We start from the raw sequence: 19,355 nt of genomic DNA on the forward strand, positions 1-19,355 counted from the left end.
TTAAATGTTCTCTAGATGGACGCACGGACGGACGCACGGAAGAACAGACAGACTGGCAGACAGACGGACAGGTAGACGGATGTGTGAAACGGCTATGTGCTGCAGGTTATGCGAGATGGTGGTACTTTGAGTGTTCTCTAGATATACGCACGGATGGACGCATGGAAGGACAGACAGACAGACTGGCAGAGAGACGGACAGGTAGACGAACTTGTAAAGCGGGTATGTGCCACAGGGTGTACGACGCGCGAGATGGCGGTACACAGTGTTCTCTAGATTGACGCACGAATGGACGCATGAACGGACAGACAGACAGACTGGAAGAGAGACGGACAGGTTGACCGACGCGTAAAGTGGCTATGTGCCACAGGGTATGCGAGGTTGCGGTACCTTGAGTGTTCTCTAGATGGATGCACGGACGGACGCACGGACGGACGGACGGAAGGACAGACAGACAGACTAGCAGACGGACAGACAGGTAGACGGATGCGTAAAGCGGTATTTGCCAGAGGGTATACGAGATGCGAGATGGCGGTACTCTAAGTGTTCGCAAGATAGACGCACGGACGGATGGACAGACAGACAGACTAGCAGACGGATGGACAGGTAGACGGACACGTAAACGGCATTTGCCACAGTGTATACGAGATGCGAGATTGCGGTACTTTAAGTGTTCTCTAGGTGGACGCACGGACGGACGCACGGATGGACAGACAGACTGGCAGACAGACGGACAGGTTGACGGACGTGTGAAACGGCTATGTGCCAAGGGTATGCGAGATGGCGGTATTTTGAGTGTTCTCTAGATGGACGCACGGATGGACGCAGGGAAAAACAGACAGACAGACTAGCAGATAGACGGACAGGTAGACGGACGTGTAAAGCGGGTATGTGCTGCCGGGTATGCGAGAAGTGAGATGGCGGTTCTTTAGGTGTTCACTAGATGGACGCACGGGCAGACGCATGGACGGACAGACAGACAGACTGGAAGACAGGCGGACAGGTAGACGGACGTGCAAAGCGGCTATGTGCCACAGGGTATGCGAGATGGCTTGTACTTTGAGTGTTCTCTAGATGGACGCACGGATGGACGCATGGACGAACAGACAGACAGACTGGCAGACAGACGGACAGGTACACGGACGCGTAAAGCGGTTATTTGCCACGTGGTATACGACGCGTGAGATGGCGGTTCACAAAGCGTTCTCTAGATTGACGCACAAATGGACGCATGGATGGACAGACAGACAGACTGCAAGAGAGACGGACAGGTAGACGGACGCGTAAAGTGGCTATGTGCCACAGGGTATGCGAGATGGTGGTACTTTGAGTGTTCTCTAGATGGACGCACGGACGGACGCACGGACGGACAGACCGACAGACTAGCAGACGGACAGACAGGTAGACGGACGCGTAAAGCGGTATTTGCCACAGGGTTTACGATATGCGAGATGGCGGTACTTTAAGTGTCCTCAAGATAGACGCACGGGCGGGCGCTCGGACGGACAGACACACAGACTAGCAGACGGACGGACAGGTAAACGGACGTGTAAAGCGGTATTTGCCACAGGGTATACGAGATGCGAGATGGCGGTACTTTATGTGTTCTCCAGATGGACGCACGGACGGAAAGACAGCCAGACTGGAAGACAGACAGACAGGTAGACGGACGTGTAAAGCGGCTATGTGCCACAGGGTGTGCAGATGGCGGTACTTTGAGTATTCTCTAGAAGGACGCACGAACGGACGTACGGACGAACAGACAGACAGACTGGCAGACAGACGGACAGGTAGATGGACGCGTAAAGCGGGTGTGTGCCACAGGGTATAAGACGCGCGAGATGGCGGTACACAGAGTGTTCTCTAGATTGATGCACGAATGAACGCATGGACGGGCAGACAGACAGACTGGCAGAGAGACGGACAGGTAGACAGACGCGTAAAGCGGCTATGTGCACAGGGTATGCGAGATGGCGGTACCTTGAGTGTTCTCTAGATGGACGCACGGACAGACGCACGGCTGGAGGGACGGACGGAAAGACAGACAGACTAGCAGACGGACAGACAGGTAGACGGATGCGTAAAGCGGTATTTGCCAGAGGGTATACGAGATCCGAGATGGCAGTACTCTAAGTGTTCTCAAGATAGACGCACGGACGGATGGACAGACAGACAGACTAGCAGACGGACGGACAGGTAGACGGACACGTAAATGGCATTTGCCACAGTGTATACGAGATGCGAGATTGCGGTACTTTAAGTGTTCTCTAGATGGACGCACGGACGGACGCACGGATGGGCAGACAGACTGGCAGACAGACGGACAGGTAGACGGACGTGTGAAACGGCTATGTGCCCGGGGTATGCGAGATGGCGGTATTTTGAGTGTTCTCTAGATGGACGCACGGATGGACGCATGGACGAACAGACGGACAGACTGGCAGACAGACGGACAGGTAGACGAACTTGTAAAGCGGGTATGTGCCACAGGGTATACGAAGACAGACAGACTGGCAGAGAGACGGAAAGGTAGACGGACGCGTAAAGCGGCTATGTGCCACAGGGTATGCGAAATGGCGGTACTTTGAGTGTTCTCTATATGGACGCACGGACGGTCGCATGGACAGACAGACAGACTAGCGGACGGACGGACAGGTAGACGGACGCGTAAAGCAGTATTTGCCACAGTGTATACGAGATGCGAGATGGCGGTAGTTTAAGTGTTCTCTAGATGGACGCACAGACGGACAGACAGACAGACTGGCAGACAGACGGACAGGTAGATGGACGTGTAAAGCGGCTATGTGCCACAGGGTGTGCGAGATGGCGGTAATTTGAGTGTTCTCTAGATGACGCACGAACGGGTGCATGGACGCACAGACAGACAGACTGGCAGACAGACGGACAGGTACACGGACGCGTAAAGCGGGTATGTGCCACAGGGTATACGACGTGCGAGATGGCGGTACACAGAGTGTTCTCTAGATTGACGCACGAATGGATGCATAGACGGACAGACAGACAGACTGGCAGAGAGAGGGAAAGGTAGACGGACGCGTAAAGCGGCTATGTGCCGCAGGGTATGCGAGATGGTGGTACTTTGAGTGTTCTCTAGATGGACGCACGGATGGATGCATGGACGGACAGATCGACAGACTAGCAGACGGAGAGATAGGTAGACGGACGCGTAAAGCGGTATTTGCCACAGGGTATGCGATATGCGAGATGGCGGTACTTTAAGTGTTCTCAAGATTCAAGATAGACGCACGGACGGGCGCTCGGACGGACAGACACACGGACTAGCAGACGAATTGACAGGTAGACGGACGTGTAAAGCGGTATTTGCCAGAGGGTATACGAGATGCGAGATGGCGGTACTCTAAGTGTTCGCAAGATAGACGCACGGACGGATGGACAGACAGACAGACTAGCAGATGGATGGACAGGTAGACGGACACGTAAACGGCATTTGCCACAGTGTATACGAGATGCGAGATAGCGGTACTTTAAGTGTTCTCTAGGTGGACGCACGGACGGACGCACAGATGGACAGACAGACTGGCAGACAGACGGACAGGTAGACGGACGTGTGAAACGGTTATGTGCCAAGGGTACGCGAGATGGCGGTATTTTGAGTGTTCTCTAGATGGACGCACGGATGGACGCATGGACGAACAGACAGACAGCCTAGCAGATAGACGGACAGGTAGACGGACGTGTAAAGCGGGTATGTGCCACAGGGTATACGGGAAGTGAGATGGCGGTTCTTTAGGTGTTCTCTAGATGGACGCATGGGCAGACGCACGGACAGACAGACAGACGGACTGGAAGACAGGCAGACAGGTAGACGGACGTGCAAAGCGGCTATGTGCCACAGGGTATGCGAGATGGCGGTACTTTGAGTGTTCTTTAGATGGACGCACGGATGGACGCATGGACGAACAGACAGACAGACTGGCAGACAGACGGACAGGTACACGGACGTGTAAAGCGGGTATTTGCCACGTGGTATACGACGCGTGAGATGGCGGTACACAGAGTGTTCTCTAGATTGACGCACGAATTGACGCATGGATGGACAGACAGACAGACTGCAAGAGAGACGGACAGGTAGACGGACGCGTAATGCGGCTCTGTGCCACAGGGTATGCGAGATGGTGGTACTTTGAGTGTTCTCTAGATGGACGCACGGACGGACGCACGGACAGACGCACGGACGGACAAACAGACAGACTAGCAGATGGACAGACAGGTAGACGGACGCGTAAAGCGGTATTTCCCACAGGGTATACGAGATGCGAGATGGCGCTACTTTAGGTGTTCTAAAATAGACGCACGGACGGACGGACAGACAGACAGACTAGAAGGCGGACGGAGAGGTAGACGGACACGTAAACGGTATTTGACACAGGGTATACGAGATGCGAGATTGCGGTACTTTAGGTGTTCTCTAGATGGACCCACGGACGGACGCACGGAAGAACAGACAGACTGGCAGACAGACGGACAGGTAGACGGATGTGTGAAACGGCTATGTGCCACAGGGTATGCGAGATGGCGGTACTTTGAGTGTTCTCTAGATGGACGCACGAACGGGTGCACGGACGCACAGACAGACAGACTGGCAGACAGACGGACAGGTACACGGACGCGTAAAGCGGGTATGTGCCACAGGGTATACGACGCGCGAGATGGCGGTACACAGAGTGTTCTCTAGATTGACGCACGAATGGACGCATGGACGGACAGACAGACAGACTGGCAGAGAGACGGAAAGGTAGACGGACGCGTGAAGCGGCTATGTGCCGCAGAGTATGCGAGATGGTGGTACTTTGAGTGTTCTCTAGATGGACGCACGGATGGATGCATGGACGGACAGACAGACAGACTAGCAGACGGAAAGATAGGTAGACGGACGCGTAAAGCGGTATTTGCCACAGGGTATGCGATAAGCGAGATGGCGGTACTTTAAGTGTTCTCAAGATTCAAGATAGACGCACGGACGGGCGCTCGGACGGACAGACACACGGACTAGCAGACGAACCGACAGGTAGACGGACGTGTAAAGCGGGTATGTGCCACTGTGCCACAGGGTATACGACGCGCGAGATGGTGGTACTAAGAGTATTCTCTAGATTGACGCACAAACGGACGCATGGACGGACAGACAGACAGACTGGCAGAGAGTCGGACAGGCAGACGAATGTGTAAAGCGGCTATGTGCCACAGGATATGCGAGACGGCGGTAATTTGAGTGTTCTCTAGATGGACGCACGGATGGGCGCATGGACGAACAGACAGACAGACTGACAGACAGACGGACAGACAGACGGACACATAAAGCGCGTATGTTCCACAGGGTATGCGAGATGGCGGTACTTTGAGTGTTCTCTATATGGACGAACGGATGGACTCACGGACGGACAGACAGACTAGCAGATGGACGGACAGGTAGACGGACGCGTAAAGCGGTACATGCCACAGGGTATACGAGATGCGAGATGGCGGTACTTTAAGTGTTCTCTAGATGGACGCACGGACGGAAAGACAGACAGACTGGCAGACAGACAGACAGGTAGACGGACGTGTAAAGCGGCTATGTGCCACAGGGTGTGCAGATGGCGGTACTTTGAGTGTTCTCTAGATGGACGCACGAACGGACGTACGGACGAACAGACAGACAAACTGGCAGACAGACGGACAGGTAGATGGACGCGTAAAGCGGGTGTGTGCCACAGGGTATAAGACGCGCGAGATGGCGGTACACAGAGTGTTCTCTAGATTGACGCACGAATGGACGCATGGACGGACAGACAGACAGACTGGCAGAGAGACGGACCGGTAGACAGACGCGTAAAGCGGCTATGTGCCACAGGGTATGCGAGATGGCGGTACCTTGAGTGTTCTCTAGATGGACGCACGGACGGACGCACGGACGAACGGACGGACGGACAGACAGACAGACTAGCAGACGGACAGACAGGTAGACAGATGCGTAAAGCGGTATTCGCCAGAGGGTATACGAGATGCGAGATAGCGGTACTCTAAGTGTTCTCAAGATAGATGCATGGACGGATGGACAGACAGACAGACTAGCAGACGGACGGGCAGGTAGACGGACACGTAAACGGCATTCGCCAAAGTGTATACGAGATGCAAGATTGCGGTACTTTAAGTGTTCTCTAGATGGACGCACGGACGGACGCACGGATGGACAGACAGACTGGCAGACAGACGGACAGGTAGACGGACGTGTGAAACGGCTATGTGCCAAGGGTATGCGAGATGGCGGTATTTTGAGTGTTCTCTAGATGGACGCACGGATGGACGCATGGACGAACAGACAGAGACAGACTGGCAGACAGACGGACAGGTACACGAACGCGTAAAGCGGGTATTTGCCACGTGGTATACGACGCGTGAGATGGCGGTACACAGAGTGTTCTCTAGATTGACGCACGAATTGACGCATGGATGGACAGACAGACAGACTGGAAGAGAGACAAACAGGTAGACGGACGCGTAAAGCGGCTATGTGCCACAGGGTAGGTGAGATGGCGGTACTTTAAAATTTCTCTTGATGGACGCACGGACGGATGCACAGACGGACGCACGGACGGACAGACAGACAGACTAGCAGATGGACAGACAGGTAGATGGACGCGTAAAGCGGTATTTGCCACAGGGTATACGAGATGCGAGATGGCGGTACTTTAGGTGTTCTCAAGATAGACGCACGGACGGACGGACAGACAGACAGACCAGCAGGCGGACGGACAGGTAGACGGACACGTAAACGGTATTTGACACAGGGTATACGAGATGCGAGATTGCGGTACTTTAGGAGTTCTCTAGATGGACCCACGGAAGAACAGACAGACTTGAGACGGACAGGTAGACGGATGTGTGAAACGGCTATGTGCCACAGGGTATGCGAGATGGCGGTACTTTGAGTGTTCTCTATATGGACGCACGGACGTTCGCATGGACGGACAGACAGACTAGCAGACGGACGGACAGGTAGACGGACGCGTAAAGCGGTATTTGCCACAGGGTATACGAGATGCGAGATGGTGGTAGTTTAAGTGTTCTCTAGATGGACGCACAGACGGACGACAGACAGACTGGCAGACAGACGGACAGGTAGATGGACGTGTAAAGCGGCTATGTGCGACAAGGTGTGCGAGATGGTGGTAATTTGAGTGTTCTCTAGATGGACGCACGAACGGGTGCACGGACGCACAGACAGACAGACTGGCAGACAGACGGACAGGTACACGGACGTGTAAAGCGGGTATGTGCCACAGGGTATACGACGCGCGAGATGGCGGTACACAGAGTGTTCTCTAGACTGACGCACGAATGGACGCATGGACGGACAAACAGACAGACTGGCAGAGAGACGGAAAGGTAGACGGATGCGTAAAGCGGCTATGTGCCGCAGAGTATGCGAGATGGTGGTACTTTGAGTGTTCTCTAGATGGACGCACGGATGGATGCATGGACGGACAGACAGACAGACTAGCAGACGGAAAGATAGGTAGACGGACGCGTAAAGCGGTATTTGCCACAGGGTATGCGATATGCGAGATGGCGGTACTTTAAGTGTTCTCAAGATTCAAGATAGACGCACGGACGGGCGCTCGGACGGACACACACACGGACTAGCAGACGGACTGACAGGTAGACGGACGTGTAAAGCGGGTATGTGCCACTGTGCCACAGGGTATACGACGCGCGAGATGGTGGTACTAAGAGTGTTCTCTAGATATACGCACGAACGGACGCATGGACGGACAGACAGACAGACTGGCAGAGAGACGGACAGGCAGACGGATGTGTAAAGCGGCTATGTGCCACAGGGTATGCGAGATGGCGGTAATTTGAGTGTTCTCTAGATGGACGCACGAATGGGCGCATGGACGAACAGACAGACAGACTGACAGACAGACGGACAGACAGACGGACGCATAAAGCGCGTATGTTCCACAGGGTATGCGAGATGGCGGTACTTTGAGTGTTCTCTAGATGGACGAACGGATGGACTCACGGACGGACAGACAGACTAGCAGATGCACGGACAGGTAGACGGACGCGTAAAGCGGTACATGCCACAGGGTATACGAGATGCGAGATGGCGGTACTTTAAGTGTTCTCTAGATGGACGCACGGACGGAAAGACAGACAGACAGACAGGTAGACGGACGTGTAAAGCGGCTATGTGCCACAGGGTGTGCAGATGGCGGTACTTTGAGTGTTCTCTAGATGGACGCACGAACGGACGTACGGACGAACAGACAGACAGACTGGCAGACAGACGGACAGGTAGATGGACGCGTAAAGCGGGTGTGTGCTACAGGGTTTAAGACGCGCGAGATGGCGGTACACAGAGTGTTCTCTAGATTGACGCATGAATGGACGCATGGACGGACAGACAGACAGACTGGCAGAGAGACGGACAGGTAGACAGACGCTTAAAGCAGCTATGTGCCACAGGTTATGCGAGATGGTGGTACTTTGAGTGTTCTCTAGATATACGCACGAATGGATGCACGGACGGACAGACAGGCAGACTAGAAGGCGGACGGAGAGGTAGACGGACACGCAAACGGTATTTGACACAGGGTATACGAGATGCGAGATTGCGGTACTTTAGGTGTTCTCTAGATGGACCCACGGACGGACGCACGGAAGAACAGACAGACTGGCAGACAGACGGACAGGTAGACGGATGTGTGAAACGGCTATGTGCCACAGGGTATGCGAGATGGCGGTATTTTGAGTGTTCTCTAAATAGACGCACGGATGGACGCATGGACGAACAGACAGACAGACTAGGAGATAGACGGACAGGTAGACGGACGTGTAAAGCGGGTATGTGCCACAGGGTATACGAGAAGTGAGATGGCGGTTCTTTGGGTGTTCTCTAGATGGACGCACGGGCAGACGTACGGACGGACATACAGAGAGACTGGAAGACAGGCGGCCAGGTAGACGGACGTGCAAAGTGGCTATGTGCCACAGAGCATGCGAGATGGCGGTACTTTGAGTGTTCTCTAGATGGACGCACGGATGGACGCATGGACGAACAGACAGACAGACTGGCAGACTGACGGACAGGTACACGGACGCGTAAAGCGGGTATTTGACACGTGGTATACGACGCGTGAGATGGCGGTACACAGAGTGTTCTCTAGATTGACGCACGAATGGACGCATGGATGGACAGACAGACAGACTGGAAGAGAGACGGACAGGTAGACGGACGCGTAAAGCGGCTATGTGCCACAGGGTATGCGAGATGGTGGTACTTTGAGTGTTTTCTAGATGGACGCACGGACAGACGCACGGACAGACAGACCGACAGACTAGCAGACGGACAGACAGGTAGACAGACGCGTAAAGCGGTATTTGCCACAGGGTATACGATATGCGAGATGGCGGTACTTTAAGTGTCCTCAAGATAGACGCACGGACGGGCGCTCGGACGGACAGACACACAGACTAGCAGACGGACGGACAGGTACACGGACGCGTAAAGCGGTATTTGCCACAGGGTATACGAGAAGCGAGATGGCGGTACTTTAAGTGTTCTCTAGACGGACGCACGGACGAAAAGACAGACTGACTGGCAGACAAACGGACAGGTAGACGGACGTGTAAAGCGGCTATGTGCCACAGGTTATGCGAGATGGTGGTACTTTGAGTGTTCTCTAGATATACGCACGTAGTGACGCGCGGAATGACAGACAGACAGACTGGCAGACAGACGGACAGGTAGATGGACGCGTAAAGCGGGTATGTGCCACAGGGTATACGACGCGCGAGATGGCGGTACACAGAGTGTTCTCTAGAGTGACGCACGAATGGACGCATGGAAGGACAGACAGACAGACTGGCAGAGAGACGGACAGGTAGACGGACGCGTAAAGCGGATATGTGCCACAGGGTATGCCAGATGGCGGTACTTTGAATGTTCTCTAGATGGACGCACGGACGGACGCACGGACGGACGCACGGACGGACACACAGACAGACTAGCAGATGGACAGACAGGTAGACGGACGCGTAATGCGGTATTTGCCACAGGGTATACGAGATGCGAGATGGCGGTACTTTAAGTGTTCTCTAGATGGACGCACGGACGGACGCACGGAAGAACAGACAGACTGGCAGACAGACGGACAGGTAGACGGATGTGTGAAACGGCTATGTGCCGCAGGTTATGCGAGATGGTGGTACTTTGAGTGTTCTCTAGATATACGCACGGATGGACGCATGGAAGGACAGACAGACAGACTGGCAGAGAGACGGACAGGTAGACGGACGCGTAAAGCGGCTATGTGCCACAGCGTATGCGAGATGGCGGTACTTTGAATGTTCTCTAGATGGACGCACGGACGGACGCACAGACGGACGCACGGACGGACACACAGACAGACTAGCAGATGGACAGGCAGGTAGACGGACGCCTAATGCGGTATTTGCCACAGGGTATACGAGATGCGAGATGGCGGTACTTTAAGTGTTCTCAAGATAGACGCACGGACGGACGGACAGACAGACAGACTAGCAGGCGGATGGACAGAAAGACGGACATGTAAACGGTATTTGACACAGGGTATACGAGATGTGAGTTTGCGGTATTTTAAGTGTTATCTAGATGGACGCACGGACGGACGCACGGAAAAACAGACAGACTGGCAGACAGACGGACAGGTAGACGGATGTGTGAAATGGCTATGTGCCGCAGCGTATGCGAGATGGCGGTACTTTGAGTGTTCTCTAGATGGACGCACGGATGGACGCATGGACGAACAGACAGACAGACTGGCAGAGAGACGGACAGGTAGACGAACTTGTAAAGCGGGTATGTGCCACAGGGTGTACGACGCGCGAGATGGCGGTACACAGTGTTCTCTAGATTGACGCACGAATGGACGCATGAACGGACAGACAGACAGACTGGAAGAGAGACGGACAGGTTGACCGACGCGTAAAGCGGCTATGTGCCACAGGGTATGCGAGGTTGCTGTACCTTGAGTGTTCTCTAGATGGATGCACGGACGGACGCACGGACGGACGGACGGACGGACAGACAGACAGACTAGCAGACGGACAGACAGGTAGACGGATGCGTAAAGCGGTATTTGCCCGAGGGTATACGAGATGCGAGATGGCGGTACTCTAAGTGTTCGCAAGATAGACGCACGGACGGATGGACAGACAGACAGACTAGCAGACGGATGGACAGGTAGACGGACACGTAAACGGCATTTGCCACAGTGTATACGAGATGCGAGATTGCGGTACTTTAAGTGTTCTCTAGGTGGACGCACGGACGGACGCACGGATGGACAGACAGACTGGCAGACAGACGGACAGGTAGACGGACGTGTGAAACGGCTATGTGCCAAGGGTATGCGAGATGGCGGTATTTTGAGTGTTCTCTAGATGGACGCACGGATGGACGCATGGAAAAACAGACAGACAGACTAGCAGATAGACGGACAGACAGACGGACACATAAAGCGCGTATGTTCCACAGGGTATGCGAGATGGCGGTACTTTGAGTGTTCTCTATATGGACGAACGGATGGACTCACGGACGGACAGACAGACTAGCAGATGGACGGACAGGTAGACGGACGCGTAAAGCGGTACATGCCACAGGGTATACGAGATGCGAGATGGCGGTACTTTAAGTGTTCTCTAGATGGACGCACGGACGGAAAGACAGACAGACTGGCAGACAGACAGACAGGTAGACGGACGTGTAAAGCGGCTATGTGCCACAGGGTGTGCAGATGGCGGTACTTTGAGTGTTCTCTAGATGGACGCACGAACGGACGTACGGACGAACAGACAGACAAACTGGCAGACAGACGGACAGGTAGATGGACGCGTAAAGCGGGTGTGTGCCACAGGGTATAAGACGCGCGAGATGGCGGTACACAGAGTGTTCTCTAGATTGACGCACGAATGGACGCATGGACGGACAGACAGACAGACTGGCAGAGAGACGGACCGGTAGACAGACGCGTAAAGCGGCTATGTGCCACAGGGTATGCGAGATGGCGGTACCTTGAGTGTTCTCTAGATGGACGCACGGACGGACGCACGGACGAACGGACGGACGGACAGACAGACAGACTAGCAGACGGACAGACAGGTAGACAGATGTGTAAAGCGGTATTCGCCAGAGGGTATACGAGATGCGAGATAGCGGTACTCTAAGTGTTCTCAAGATAGATGCATGGACGGATGGACAGACAGACAGACTAGCAGACGGACGGGCAGGTAGACGGACACGTAAACGGCATTCGCCAAAGTGTATACGAGATGCAAGATTGCGGTACTTTAAGTGTTCTCTAGATGGACGCACGGACGGACGCACGGATGGACAGACAGACTGGCAGACAGACGGACAGGTAGACGGACGTGTGAAACGGCTATGTGCCAAGGGTATGCGAGATGGCGGTATTTTGAGTGTTCTCTAGATGGACGCACGGATGGACGCATGGACGAACAGACAGAGACAGACTGGCAGACAGACGGACAGGTACACGAACGCGTAAAGCGGGTATTTGCCACGTGGTATACGACGCGTGAGATGGCGGTACACAGAGTGTTCTCTAGATTGACGCACGAATTGACGCATGGATGGACAGACAGACAGACTGGAAGAGAGACAAACAGGTAGACGGACGCGTAAAGCGGCTATGTGCCACAGGGTAGGTGAGATGGCGGTACTTTAAAATTTCTCTTGATGGACGCACGGACGGATGCACAGACGGACGCACGGACGGACAGACAGACAGACTAGCAGATGGACAGACAGGTAGATGGACGCGTAAAGCGGTATTTGCCACAGGGTATACGAGATGCGAGATGGCGGTACTTTAGGTGTTCTCAAGATAGACGCACGGACGGACGGACAGACAGACAGACCAGCAGGCGGACGGACAGGTAGACGGACACGTAAACGGTATTTGACACAGGGTATACGAGATGCGAGATTGCGGTACTTTAGGAGTTCTCTAGATGGACCCACGGAAGAACAGACAGACTTGAGACGGACAGGTAGACGGATGTGTGAAACGGCTATGTGCCACAGGGTATGCGAGATGGCGGTACTTTGAGTGTTCTCTATATGGACGCACGGACGTTCGCATGGACGGACAGACAGACTAGCAGACGGACGGACAGGTAGACGGACGCGTAAAGCGGTATTTGCCACAGGGTATACGAGATGCGAGATGGTGGTAGTTTAAGTGTTCTCTAGATGGACGCACAGACGGACGACAGACAGACTGGCAGACAGACGGACAGGTAGATGGACGTGTAAAGCGGCTATGTGCGACAAGGTGTGCGAGATGGTGGTAATTTGAGTGTTCTCTAGATGGACGCACGAACGGGTGCACGGACGCACAGACAGACAGACTGGCAGACAGACGGACAGGTACACGGACGTGTAAAGCGGGTATGTGCCACAGGGTATACGACGCGCGAGATGGCGGTACACAGAGTGTTCTCTAGACTGACGCACGAATGGACGCATGGACGGACAAACAGACAGACTGGCAGAGAGACGGAAAGGTAGACGGATGCGTAAAGCGGCTATGTGCCGCAGAGTATGCGAGATGGTGGTACTTTGAGTGTTCTCTAGATGGACGCACGGATGGATGCATGGACGGACAGACAGACAGACTAGCAGACGGAAAGATAGGTAGACGGACGCGTAAAGCGGTATTTGCCACAGGGTATGCGATATGCGAGATGGCGGTACTTTAAGTGTTCTCAAGATTCAAGATAGACGCACGGACGGGCGCTCGGACGGACACACACACGGACTAGCAGACGGACTGACAGGTAGACGGACGTGTAAAGCGGGTATGTGCCACTGTGCCACAGGGTATACGACGCGCGAGATGGTGGTACTAAGAGTGTTCTCTAGATATACGCACGAACGGACGCATGGACGGACAGACAGACAGACTGGCAGAGAGACGGACAGGCAGACGGATGTGTAAAGCGGCTATGTGCCACAGGGTATGCGAGATGGCGGTAATTTGAGTGTTCTCTAGATGGACGCACGAATGGGCGCATGGACGAACAGACAGACAGACTGACAGACAGACGGACAGACAGACGGACGCATAAAGCGCGTATGTTCCACAGGGTATGCGAGATGGCGGTACTTTGAGTGTTCTCTAGATGGACGAACGGATGGACTCACGGACGGACAGACAGACTAGCAGATGCACGGACAGGTAGACGGACGCGTAAAGCGGTACATGCCACAGGGTATACGAGATGCGAGATGGCGGTACTTTAAGTGTTCTCTAGATGGACGCACGGACGGAAAGACAGACAGACAGACAGGTAGACGGACGTGTAAAGCGGCTATGTGCCACAGGGTGTGCAGATGGCGGTACTTTGAGTGTTCTCTAGATGGACGCACGAACGGACGTACGGACGAACAGACAGACAGACTGGCAGACAGACGGACAGGTAGATGGACGCGTAAAGCGGGTGTGTGCTACAGGGTTTAAGACGCGCGAGATGGCGGTACACAGAGTGTTCTCTAGATTGACGCATGAATGGACGCATGGACGGACAGACAGACAGACTGGCAGAGAGACGGACAGGTAGACAGACGCTTAAAGCAGCTATGTGCCACAGGTTATGCGAGATGGTGGTACTTTGAGTGTTCTCTAGATATACGCACGAATGGATGCACGGACGGACAGACAGGCAGACTAGAAGGCGGACGGAGAGGTAGACGGACACGCAAACGGTATTTGACACAGGGTATACGAGATGCGAGATTGCGGTACTTTAGGTGTTCTCTAGATGGACCCACGGACGGACGCACGGAAGAACAGACAGACTGGCAGACAGACGGACAGGTAGACGGATGTGTGAAACGGCTATGTGCCACAGGGTATGCGAGATGGCGGTATTTTGAGTGTTCTCTAAATAGACGCACGGATGGACGCATGGACGAACAGACAGACAGACTAGGAGATAGACGGACAGGTAGACGGACGTGTAAAGCGGGTATGTGCCACAGGGTATACGAGAAGTGAGATGGCGGTTCTTTGGGTGTTCTCTAGATGGACGCACGGGCAGACGTACGGACGGACATACAGAGAGACTGGAAGACAGGCGGCCAGGTAGACGGACGTGCAAAGTGGCTATGTGCCACAGAGCATGCGAGATGGCGGTACTTTGAGTGTTCTCTAGATGGACGCACGGATGGACGCATGGACGAACAGACAGACAGACTGGCAGACTGACGGACAGGTACACGGACGCGTAAAGCGGGTATTTGACACGTGGTATACGACGCGTGAGATGGCGGTACACAGAGTGTTCTCTAGATTGACGCACGAATGGACGCATGGATGGACAGACAGACAGACTGGAAGAGAGACGGACAGGTAGACGGACGCGTAAAGCGGCTATGTGCCACAGGGTATGCGAGATGGTGGTACTTTGAGTGTTTTCTAGATGGACGCACGGACAGACGCACGGACAGACAGACCGACAGACTAGCAGACGGACAGACAGGTAGACAGACGCGTAAAGCGGTATTTGCCACAGGGTATACGATATGCGAGATGGCGGTACTTTAAGTGTCCTCAAGATAGACGCACGGACGGGCGCTCGGACGGACAGACACACAGACTAGCAGACGGACGGACAGGTACACGGACGCGTAAAGCGGTATTTGCCACAGGGTATACGAGAAGCGAGATGGCGGTACTTTAAGTGTTCTCTAGACGGACGCACGGACGAAAAGACAGACTGACTGGCAGACAAACGGACAGGTAGACGGACGTGTAAAGCGGCTATGTGCCACAGGTTATGCGAGATGGTGGTACTTTGAGTGTTCTCTAGATATACGCACGTAGTGACGCGCGGAATGACAGACAGACAGACTGGCAGACAGACGGACAGGTAGATGGACGCGTAAAGCGGGTATGTGCCACAGGGTATACGACGCGCGAGATGGCGGTACACAGAGTGTTCTCTAGAGTGACGCACGAATGGACGCATGGAAGGACAGACAGACAGACTGGCAGAGAGACGGACAGGTAGACGGACGCGTAAAGCGGATATGTGCCACAGGGTATGCCAGATGGCGGTACTTTGAATGTTCTCTAGATGGACGCACGGACGGACGCACGGACGGACGCACGGACGGACACACAGACAGACTAGCAGATGGACAGACAGGTAGACGGACGCGTAATGCGGTATTTGCCACAGGGTATACGAGATGCGAGATGGCGGTACTTTAAGTGTTCTCTAGATGGACGCACGGACGGACGCACGGAAGAACAGACAGACTGGCAGACAGACGGACAGGTAGACGGATGTGTGAAACGGCTATGTGCCGCAGGTTATGCGAGATGGTGGTACTTTGAGTGTTCTCTAGATATACGCACGGATGGACGCTTGGAAGGACAGACAGACAGACTGGCAGAGAGACGGACAGGTAGACGGACGCGTAAAGCGGCTATGTGCCACAGCGTATGCGAGATGGCGGTACTTTGAATGTTCTCTAGATGGACGCACGGACGGACGCACAGACGGACGCACGGACGGACACACAGACAGACTAGCAGATGGACAGGCAGGTAGACGGACGCCTAATGCGGTATTTGCCACAGGGTATACGAGATGCGAGATGGCGGTACTTTAAGTGTTCTCAAGATAGACGCACGGACGGACGGACAGACAGACAGACTAGCAGGCGGATGGACAGAAAGACGGACATGTAAACGGTATTTGACACAGGGTATACGAGATGTGAGTTTGCGGTATTTTAAGTGTTATCTAGATGGACGCACGGACGGACGCACGGAAAAACAGACAGACTGGCAGACAGACGGACAGGTAGACGGATGTGTGAAATGGCTATGTGCCGCAGCGTATGCGAGATGGCGGTACTTTGAGTGTTCTCTAGATGGACGCACGGATGGACGCATGGACGAACAGACAGACAGACTGGCAGAGAGACGGACAGGTAGACGAACTTGTAAAGCGGGTATGTGCCACAGGGTGTACGACGCGCGAGATGGCGGTACACAGTGTTCTCTAGATTGACGCACGAATGGACGCATGAACGGACAGACAGACAGACTGGAAGAGAGACGGACAGGTTGACCGACGCGTAAAGCGGCTATGTGCCACAGGGTATGCGAGGTTGCTGTACCTTGAGTGTTCTCTAGATGGATGCACGGACGGACGCACGGACGGACGGACGGACGGACAGACAGACAGACTAGCAGAAGGACAGACAGGTAGACGGATGCGTAAAGCGGTATTTGCCCGAGGGTATACGAGATGCGAGATGGCGGTACTCTAAGTGTTCGCAAGATAGACGCACGGACGGATGGACAGACAGACAGACTAGCAGACGGATGGACAGGTAGACGGACACGTAAACGGCATTTGCCACAGTGTATACGAGATGCGAGATTGCGGTACTTTAAGTGTTCTCTAGGTGGACGCACGGACGGACGCACGGATGGACAGACAGACTGGCAGACAGACGGACAGGTAGACGGACGTGTGAAACGGCTATGTGCCAAGGGTATGCGAGATGGCGGTATTTTGAGTGTTCTCTAGATGGACGCACGGATGGACGCATGGAAAAACAGACAGACAGACTAGCAGATAGACGGACAGGTAGACGGACGTGTAAAGCGGGTATGTGCTGCCGGGTATGCGAGAAGTGAGATGGCGGTTCTTTAGGTGTTCACTAGATGGACGCACGGGCAGACGCATGGACGGACAGACAGACAGACTGGAAGACAGGCGGACAGGTAGACGGACGTGCAAAGCGGCTATGTGCCACAGGGTATGCGAGATGGCTTGTACTTTGAGTGTTCTCTAGATGGACGCACGGATGGACGCATGGACGAACAGACAGACAGACTGGCAGACAGACGGACAGGTACACGGACGCGTAAAGCGGGTATTTGCCACGTGGTATACGACGCGTGAGATGGCGGTTCACAAAGCATTCTCTAGATTGACGCACAAATGGACGCATGGATGGACAGACAGACAGACTGCAAGAGAGACGGACAGGTAGACGGACGCGTAAAGTGGCTATGTGCCACAGGGTATGCGAGATGGTGGTACTTTGAGTGTTCTCTAGATGGACGCACGGACGGACGCACGGACGAACAGACCGACAGACTAGCAGACGGACAGACAGGTAGACGGACGCGTAAAGCGGTATTTGCCACAGGGTTTACGATATGCGAGATGGCGGTACTTTAAGTGTCCTCAAGATAGACGCACGGGCGGGCGCTCGGACGGACAGACACACAGACTAGCAGACGGACGGACAGGTACACGGACGCGTAAAGCGGTATTTGCCACAGGGTATACGAGATGCGAGATGGCAGTACTTTATGTGTTCTCTAGATGGACGCACGGACGGAAAGACAGCCAGACTGGAAGACAGACAGACAGGTAGACGGACGTGTAAAGCGGCTATGTGCCACAGGGTGTGCAGATGGCGGTACTTTGAGTATTCTCTAGATGGACGCACGAACGGACGTACGGACGAACAGACAGACAGACTGGCAGACAGACGGACAGGTAGATGGACGCGTAAAGCGGGTGTGTGCCACAGGGTATAAGACGCGCGAGATGGCGGTACACATAGTGTTCTCTAGATTGATGCACGAATGAACGCATGGACGGGCAGACAGACAGACTGGCAGAAAGACGGACAGGTAGACAGACGCGTAAAGCGGCTATGATCCACAGGGTATGCGAGATGGCGGTACCTTGAGTGTTCTCTAGATGGACGCACGGACAGACGCACGGACGGAGGGACGGACGGAAAGACAGACAGACTAGCAGACGGACAGACAGGTAGACGGATGCGTAAAGCGGTATTTGCCAGAGGGTATACGAGATCCAAGATGGCAGTACTCTAAGTGTTCTCAAGATAGACGCACGGACGGATGGACAGACAGACAGACTAGCAGACGGACGGACAAGTAGACGGACACGTAAATGGCATTTGCCACAGTGTATACGAGATGCGAGATTGCGGTACTTTAAGTGTTCTCTAGATGGACGCACGGACGGACGCACGGATGGGCAGACAGACTGGCAGACAGACGGACAGGTAGACGGACGTGTGAAACGGCTATGTGCCCGGGGTATGCGAGATGGCGGTATTTTGAGTGTTCTCTAGATGGACGCACGGATGGACGCATGGACGAACAGACGGACAGACTGGCAGACAGACGGACAGGTAGACGAACTTGTAAAGCGGGTATGTGCCACAGGGTATACGAAGACAGACAGACTGGCAG

This window comes from Rhipicephalus microplus, unplaced genomic scaffold, assembly GCF_043290135.1.
Source record: "Rhipicephalus microplus isolate Deutch F79 unplaced genomic scaffold, USDA_Rmic scaffold_13, whole genome shotgun sequence".
NCBI classification, from domain to species: domain Eukaryota; kingdom Metazoa; phylum Arthropoda; class Arachnida; order Ixodida; family Ixodidae; genus Rhipicephalus; species Rhipicephalus microplus.